We start from the raw sequence: 8,629 nt of genomic DNA on the forward strand, positions 1-8,629 counted from the left end.
GCTATAGATTTCTTTGGGAAAAACAAACAAACATACATTAGGTATTAGGGAACAAATTTTCATATGAAGATTTATTAACAAGATAAGCAAGACCCAGCTTGAACTGACAGAAAAACCTTCATAATGTATTCTTATAACACCCTTCACATCAAGCTACCAAGGGTGGTATGACTGTTCAAACTGAAGTCTCAACCACCCTTTGTCTCCTGTGGAATCTCCACCCTCTTTCCTCCCAAGAGTTTTCCTACATTTCCCAATACCAACAGAAAAATCAATAAAGACTACCTACGAGAATATCTTTCCTAAAGAACAATACCAACTTAAAATTCTTCTAAATATGACAAAACCCAGAAAGAAAATCAGTTTTAGAATGCTGAACTTCTAAGTACATACCAAGCATTTGGTCAAAGCATACTGAATAGACCATGGTAAGAGAACAAAAAAAAAATTTAACAACTGGCCAGTACATTTGATAATATAATCTACCCCTTTGGTTTTACTGATTTGTAAGCTGAAACTCAAAAAGTTAAAGGACTCGTCCATGGACAGTTATTTGGAGCACAGCCATGACTAGACAATTCTTGTCTCCTAGTGCAGTGTTCCCTTCAACAGTTCATACTGTAATTATGGTCATCACTTCAGTCTTTCAAACTAAAATATAAACAGATACAATCAGTGTTAAAATACATACACACACACACACCACATGTAAAAAATTTTTGATGACTGCAGCATTCAACCATGTTATTTCTCAAATGTATACTAACGTAGCTAGCCAAACTTTACCAGTCTTAATCTACTTAGCCCATAATGACTTTACTGATATTAAAAATGTTTAATGGTATCAAATCAAAAATGTCTTAAGCAATTTCCATGTGCAGTTCATTACAGTTTTGATGTGGTATTGCTTTAACGTGCAAGTTAAAAGTAATCATCCCTACATGATTGGATGTTTAATCAGATATATGTGAATTACACACAAAACAGAACCGTAACATCAGGCAAAAAATGGTACTTTGTGCTTCAAATTATTTGCTGGCAAAGGAAACATGAAATCAATAAAGAGAACATATGATTAGAAAACAGGCAGTAGGGTGGGTGGGTCACTATCTTCCTTGTCAGTTTTCTAATATGTATTACAGAAATACAATCTTTGGCAAAGGCCAAAGAGGTAAAAATATAAAAGTATAAAAGTGAGGTTGTTCCAGTTAGAATTGGGGAGCAAGTCCTGCTGGACTTCTGAGAGCTCTGGAACCCCTAACTCTGTCGAGTACTGTTTAAATAAATAAATCCGCTGCCACTTCAGAGCTCTTTGCATCTAAAAAGTGGTTGTTTAAAATCCCAACCTGGAAATTTGAAAGGATTAAGCCTTTCAAAAGAAAAATTGTTTTTTTAATTTCTAATCTTTCAATGTCAAAATCATTTACTTTGGAAAAATAATACCTATCTCTCATAGATTTTTTTTTACATCTCTCATACTCTTCCAATAACTTCTTAAAAGGCATTCGGCTAATTATTCCAACTAGCAGAAAACAGGGTAGGGGGTGAGGGCAGCGCATACATTTCTTGGCTTGGGTAGCTGGAGTTATGACCTCTGTGGATTTTTAAGTACCATGCGTTGCTTCAGGAAAATGAAATTTTCAAAACGTATCTAAAACTGCAGTTGATTGAAGGATCTCCACAGTTAGCTCTTTCAAGAAATTATTTCAAATCTACAAGCAGAACAGAACCATACCTTAACGAAACTAACATCAGTAACTTCTACCCGCATATTTACACGGTTAAAAAGACGAGTTGAAGAAATCAGTGTGATTTTACGTCAAAGGATTTGTTCGATGCCTTAATAATGAATGAACTGGAGGCATCACTGGCTTGAGTTCTCAAGGAGCCTCACTCTCAGCTCTGCCCCCTATAAAATCTGAAGCAAAATCTACAGAACTGGGTGTTTCGAGGCTAAGTCCGGTCCAAAGGAAGCCTCCCCCGTTCTTTCTCCGGGTCGCCCTCCCAGGGATTGAGGATCAGGGCGGCGTGGCCGGGAGAGTGGGGGCGCCAGGAGCCCACTCCCCGCCCGGGAAAAGTTCCACCGTCCGCTCTTGGGCCAGGCAGGCCTGCGGCCCTCGTCCGCGTCGTCGCCACCGACACCCAAACGGCCCAGGCGGCCGGAGGGTCGCGCCCACTCCCCGCGCCGCCGCCACGAACACCCCGCCCCCGCCTCCCCGCCACCGCCCTCGCGGAGCGTTAACCCCTAGCCGCCCGTCGCCCGGCTCCGGGGAGGAGGCCGGGCCAGGGGGTGGAGTTGTCGCGTCTCCTCCCGGGAGCGCTCGGGCAGACGCCTGGCTTGTTTACAGGCCCCAGGCCCCAGGCCTGGCCGCCACTGCCGCCGCGCAGGCCCGCGCCGCCCGTCCGCCCGCCCTCGGCCCAAGCGTCGCGCTTACCCGGAGCAGCCGCGGGCGGGCAGGTCCCTGATCGGCCGAGGCGGCGGCGGCGACGGCGGCCGGGGAAGGGGCGGGAAAGGGGTCACCACGGCTGCGGCCGGCCAGGTCTGGCAGGGGAGGGGGCGGACGAGGGGAGGAGCCGGGCTGCGTCCGGGCCCCCGGCTCTCGGCGCCCTCGAGGCTCAGATCATCCAGGCGTTGGAGCGGGAGGCGGAGAGCGGGTCCCGGAGGAGAAGGAGGAAGAGCCAAAGATTCATTGCTTTCGCGCCCCACCTGCCTGGAGCCCCCCTCCCCCCCTCCCCAACCACCCGTTCCCGAGCTGCAGCCGCCCGAGCCTCGAGCGCGTCCCCGCGCAGGCGCGCCCACGATGTCGCTGTGCTGCCCCACCCCCACTCCTCCGCCCGCCCCACCCCGCCCCGCCGGGTTAGCCGTCTCTACAGCTGCGGCGCGACGGAGCAGCTGGAGAGACCCGGATGTCGTTGGGCAGGAACTGCGGCGAGTGCCGGTAGGCGGGGGAGGAGCGGTCGCAGATGACGCCACTGCCCTACCCAGCTTTTCACGTCTCGGCTGCCTTGCGGCCGGGGCCCCAGGCTGAAGCAGGAAGGGAGCATCCAAATCCCGGATCGGAACCGCGACTGGGACCTTGAGCCCCGGCGCCGGGAGCTGGACAGAGTGTGTGACTGTTAGGAGCCTGGAGAACCGAGAGCCTCGCCAACCCCAGCAGTCTACCGAGCCAGAGCTCGGGAGGGCGTCCGCGTCTCCCGCCCCGGGCTTCCACCTGTCTGCAAATACACACCCCAATCCCCGCGGAAACGCGTCCAAGGAGCCCCAGGGACCGACCCAGTCCTTTCGGCCTCTCTTGGGTACAGTCGCCGACTGTTCGCCGCCTGGCTGCTGTAGCTCGAACGCGCGCTCGGTCCCAGCCCCCTTCCCCAGGGTCCCATGTCTCCCGAGCCATTCTCCCCCAGTGACTTCGGGAGGACCACGCAAGTGCCCCAGCCACACACCTCGCGTCCGGAAGGGCAGCGACACACGCAACCTGCCGTCGCCCACCTACATACACGCACAGGGCTCATGCTGAGTTTCTGGCAGGTTTCCTGTGCAGCTGTAGCTCGTGGCATCCCACATTGTATTTATTTGTACTTGTTACAGTCACATGATTCTGTCACAGGGGACCTCCAACGACCTCCAGTGAGGTTAAGGGAACGGAGGATTTTTCAAAATCTGTAGGATAATCAGAAACGTTAACAGCTGCATGTATGAAGAGCTACAGATCAGCTAAACCTAATTGAAACTGCACGTGCAGGCAGCCAAAATCCAGTTTAGCTAGCTAGACTACGGAAAACCCGACCCACGCGGTTTGCAGACGCCGGGGATAGAATGACAAACGCTAGCAGGCCAATGAATCAGAACTGGGGAGCAGTACATCACCAGCACGGGCTCCCATTGGCTGGGGTGCCTTTCCCTTTCTTGTCAAAGGCTTAACCTGTTCATGGATTTGACCTACACCACATTTGCAGGAACGTAATTTACAAGAAAAATCCGCGTGTTTTTTTAATTTTAATTATATGGTATACACTAAGGAAAAACAAATACCTACTTAATTGTAGGAGGCAGGTACTTGAAAAAGAACACAGGAAAATATTAAAGAAATTGTGTTCTGACAAATAAAAAGCTAAATTTGTGATGAGGCCTCCCCATTTTATCTCAGGTGCTTACTGTAGCAAGTTATACCCTGCTACTTTGATTCTTCTAAAACCGCTCTGTTGCCCCAACTCATAGATCAAAACCAACCTATTTATTCTGTCTGTCACCAGCAAACATTTGGCTGCTTTTAAAGTTGTAGAAGCCATCTCCTATTTTTTCAACATGACTTTCTTGGGAAGGTTCTGTTCCTTTCATTTTAGCCCTGGAACCTAACAGCAGGATCAAACTATTGCCAAATGGTCACTGGCAGGCCAAAATCTTCAAGGAACCCAAAAATTCACTCTACCCAATATCTTTGGATTAGAATTTTTTAGAGGAGGACAAAGCTGGGTCATTTTGAGATATACAAAGTAAAAATAAAATTCACTTCTGCATTTGGTCCCAGTATCATGTGAGGACACATTTCCTAATTATTTCTCTACACACGTGCCAAAAAAAAGGGAACATTATTAGATCAAAGATCTTTGAAACTCTGCCTTATTGGAATCCTTAATACTTCAGACAAGTAGCAGCATGATTAGCATGCTAGTGGACTCATTACCATTCTGAAACAGAAAAGCCCATGTGGCAAACACTATTTGGAGTGTCTTAGAAAACAAAATTTCTTATTTGTAAGGCAGAACCTGGGTTGCCAATGGCAGTAGTGGCATTGATCTTGAAGGTCTTGCCTGTGTTTCTGTTTCCTTCCGTTAGGCACCCATACCTTTCTTCTCTCTGCTCTACACTTGTAGGAGAATCTGGGTCAATTGTAGCAGAAGAGGTAGAAAAATAGAAAAATATGAACATAAAGAGATTTTTAAGGAGTCTGCATAGTGTACCACGGACTACTGATAAAGCTGCACCCTCTTCTCTTTCTTATTTCTGGATACAGCTTGTAGGGACATTTTGGTATAAAGTAGGAAACTCAAAGGTTATAAGATTAACATTTTAAAGTTTGGGACAAAGATATCTTAATATTGTCTGAATAAATATGCCTGATATTATAATATCCCCTTCCTTATTGTTATACTAAATGTTATAGTCTCTAGATATTGTACTAAATATTCCCTAAATAATATACTAAGGGCAAAAAACAACTATGTAGAGAGGGGGGAAAAGGCATCGAAAAAAGAGTGTTAAAAGTGTTCTCTTTTTGAACTACAAGGCTTTGCTTTGGCCTATACATGTTAGATGTTCCTAGTTTTTGTGAAACATCAGTGGGAATATACTGCCATAACTGTTTTTAGTAATTTTTATAAGAATATTCTAAAACTATCCTACTCTGCTTTGGAAATCTGTTTATATTTCAATTACCAAAGAGAAAGATGATTTTTCTGAAAGATTGGCTTTCAAGTACTAAATTTAACAGCATGCTATTAGCCTAGTAACTGGGAGGCTTGGGGTGAGGACAGGAACTGCAGCGAGGAGTCTAAAGCTTAATCAGGTCAGTAATACTCTCTCCTCTTTTCTTCCACAATCATGATTTAAAGAAGGGGTTAACATTCCTGATTCCCAAATTACGGCTCTGAATCCACCCAGGAGAGTTATCCCTGAGACAGCCTTGCTTAGGCCTCTCAAAAGACATTTCAGCAATTTAAGTGATCCCTCAGGGGAAGACCTGAGACTCCTCTAACCTGAGCCATTGAACCCATTCACACTGAAGCCAAGAGTAACAAAGCCAAGCAGAAGGGAGGCTCAGCCCTTCCTCCTCCTTCATTACCTATTTCATGTTTTTCCTTCACAAACATCCTCTTCCTTTGTCCTCCTCTTCTCTCTCTTCTTTTAATCACTCTTCGTTCTTTCTTCTGTTCTCTTTTCATCTTCTTTACCCCTTTCCCCATTCTTCTTTTCTCTCTTTTTCTTAGCTTAGTCCAAATTACAGCTTCTGCTACCCACTTTTCCCTGAAGGAATACATATGAGTGGATAATGCCCCTAACTAATTCTATTTGGGGGGAGGTGTATCCCCCCACCTCAGTTCTCATTGCCACCCCACCCCACACACACCATATCAAGTCATGAAAAACTTAACTGTCTAAAGGACTGTTACAGAATGAAAAGGATTGGAGAATCCTGTCCTGTGTGACATCACTGAGGCAGCCCCATTTAGGGTGGGGCAGGGGAAGTCAGCAGTCTTCTGCTGCCATTTAGGCTCAGCCTGTGCCCTGAGAGAAATGTGGGCCACTGTGAGCATCATAGGCCAAGCCCTGGATAGTCTTTGGGGTAAGCTCTTGCCTCCAGAGAACGGTATATGGCCACAGCCTTACAATATTGGTATGGCTTTTGTCAAACAAGATCATCTGTTCCACAGAGAGTTATATTGTGTGCCAGGCACTTGTGCTGGATGCTGGAGGTAGATAATGACATCAGTAGGCAAAGGCCCAGCATTATAATATCAGCTATATTATAATGAAGGATACAGACAAAGAAGTAAACAAATAAAGAAATTGCCCATTGTGATCAGTGTTGTAAGAAAAATAAATAAGGAAATAGATCAGGGGGATGACTTGAAACAAGTGTTCAGAGGAGACCTTCTAAGAAGATAGCACTTGAGCTGGAAGATGAGAGTCAGCTCTGCAAAGAATCAGAGGAGAGCTTTCCAGGCCGAGGGACCAGCACAGGCTTGATGTGGGAAAGAGCTTCGGCAGGAAAAGAGTTGTCTATAGACCAAAGAGAAGTTCAACAAACTCAAGGCAAATATTTTATAAAGTCACTCATGTTTAGAATTCCAATGTAGGATACTTGGGATACTTAATCCAGTTTACGATTAGGAAATCACCTTGAACAGAGGGGCACAATCCATACAAAATAACATAGTGAATTGGTCTGGCCCCCAAAGCAAAGCAGCTTGAAAAATCAACATTAAAAATTAAAGGACCTTTATGTAACTATTGAAGTTAAGAAGCATCCCGCCACCCCATTGTTCTCTTCAGACAATCCAACAGCAGCTAGAAATGAGTAAACTATGAGCTTTGAAAAAATTGTTTTTTTCCATCCCCCAATATAGATAGCTGTTCTTAATGAGTAAAGACTAGCAATAGTTTGGACTTCTTGAGAACTTTTTTTTTTTTTCTGGGTGTTTACTGTCTAATGCTGGTATCAAAGAAGATCTCAAACTAAGCCATACTTTTGAAAGTTGCAACACATTTTGCGTCCTTAACAGTGGTGGCCTGGTTGAAAACCAGGGATGAAATGACCTTCATCACAAAGCTTTTTTCTATATCTGACTCTGCACTGCCACATAGGCCAATCAATTTAATCCTCACAACAACTCCTGTGGGTAGACAGGGCAAGGACTGTTGTGCTCATCTTTAACGGAAGAGAAAATTGAGTGTCAGAGGGGTAGCAACTGCTCAGAGTCACCAAAAGTAATGACTGGAACCCAAGTATTCCCCTGTAAAAGCTGATCATACCTAGCTTTTACATACCGGTAATAAAAACAACAAGGAGAGTCAAGGAGTGGAAAGAGCATGTTGTGGTGTATGGAGCTGGCTTGTGGTAGCTCTTGAGAACAGACTGTTAAATTTTTAGGAATTTGTCAGCTATTTGTTACACACAGCTATTATTAAAAATTAAACTGACTCTGGGTGGTGAACACAAAATGTGATACATAGATGATGTATTATAGAATTGCACACCTGCAATCTATGTAACTTTACTAAAACAATTGTCACCCCAATAAACTTTAATAAAAAAAATTAAATTATATAAACTTCCAATTAAACAGTTAATCACCAAAACAGATCCTTTGCCTTTAGAAAAGCTGCCATGGTCAGATATGAACTGACCTTATCCTTTAAATATTTGAAGGATTTGTTCAGTAAATTTACTTTTAATCTTTGTCTTGATTGTTACCTTTAAGAAAGAAGAGTAAAAGCAATAATTTATAGTAAAAGCAATAATTGAACACTGAAGTCATTTTAAGCTTGCAAGCAATTAAATACAAAGGTATTAATATGTATTTTACTTTCTTGCAGGATCTAGACAAACTAGAGTTCCATCAGAAAACAGGTAACAAAGTTACTTTCTTTTGCTGAGTATGAGAACCAATTCATGGGAATTACAGAGAAGATAATTTTATTTATTTATTTATTTATTGGGAAAAAAAGTTCTCCAGTAAATGTTTTTTTCAATTGCAGTTGACATTCAATATTATTTTATATTAATTTCAGGTGTACATCATAGTGGTTAGACATTTTTTATTTATTTATTTATTTATTTATTTATTTTTTAGATTTTTTTTAATTGGGGAATTGGGGGGATGGGAACAGTGCTGGGGAATTGGGGAAAGGGGAACAGACAAGTTGCTGTCGTTTTGTTCTTCAATCTAGTTGTGGAGGATGTTGCTTCACTGGCCCAAGTTGGCACCATCATTGCGCTCTTCCCGGGCGAGGCAGATCAGTCGCCGGCTTCTGGACGGCTACTCACTGCAGCTGCTGGCCGCTCACGCTGGCTGCTGGCCACACACGGTAGCCCATGGCAATCCACTGCCACAGGGACTGCAGCCCACG

The 8,629-nt window shown here is 44.4% G+C and overlaps 1 protein-coding gene across 2 annotated transcripts in view; it reads right to left on the bottom strand.

Moving 5' to 3' along the window:
- PPM1A (protein phosphatase, Mg2+/Mn2+ dependent 1A) overlaps positions 1-3,526 on the bottom strand; it is a 44,432-nt gene extending 40,906 nt beyond the window's left edge. Inside the window, exon 1 of one of the 2 annotated variants that reach the window (XM_019644541.1) lies at positions 3,442-3,526. The gene's annotated coding sequence lies outside the window, so the exon portion shown is untranslated. Of the gene's footprint in view, positions 1-2,435; positions 2,754-3,441 lie in introns of those variants that run through there. The other variant, XM_019644534.1, reaches the window with a different exon arrangement.
- Positions 3,527-8,629: the final 5,103 nt, after the last annotated feature.

The sequence above is a fragment of the Hipposideros armiger genome, unplaced genomic scaffold, assembly GCF_001890085.2.
Source record: "Hipposideros armiger isolate ML-2016 unplaced genomic scaffold, ASM189008v1 scaffold_5, whole genome shotgun sequence".
Taxonomy (NCBI): domain Eukaryota; kingdom Metazoa; phylum Chordata; class Mammalia; order Chiroptera; family Hipposideridae; genus Hipposideros; species Hipposideros armiger.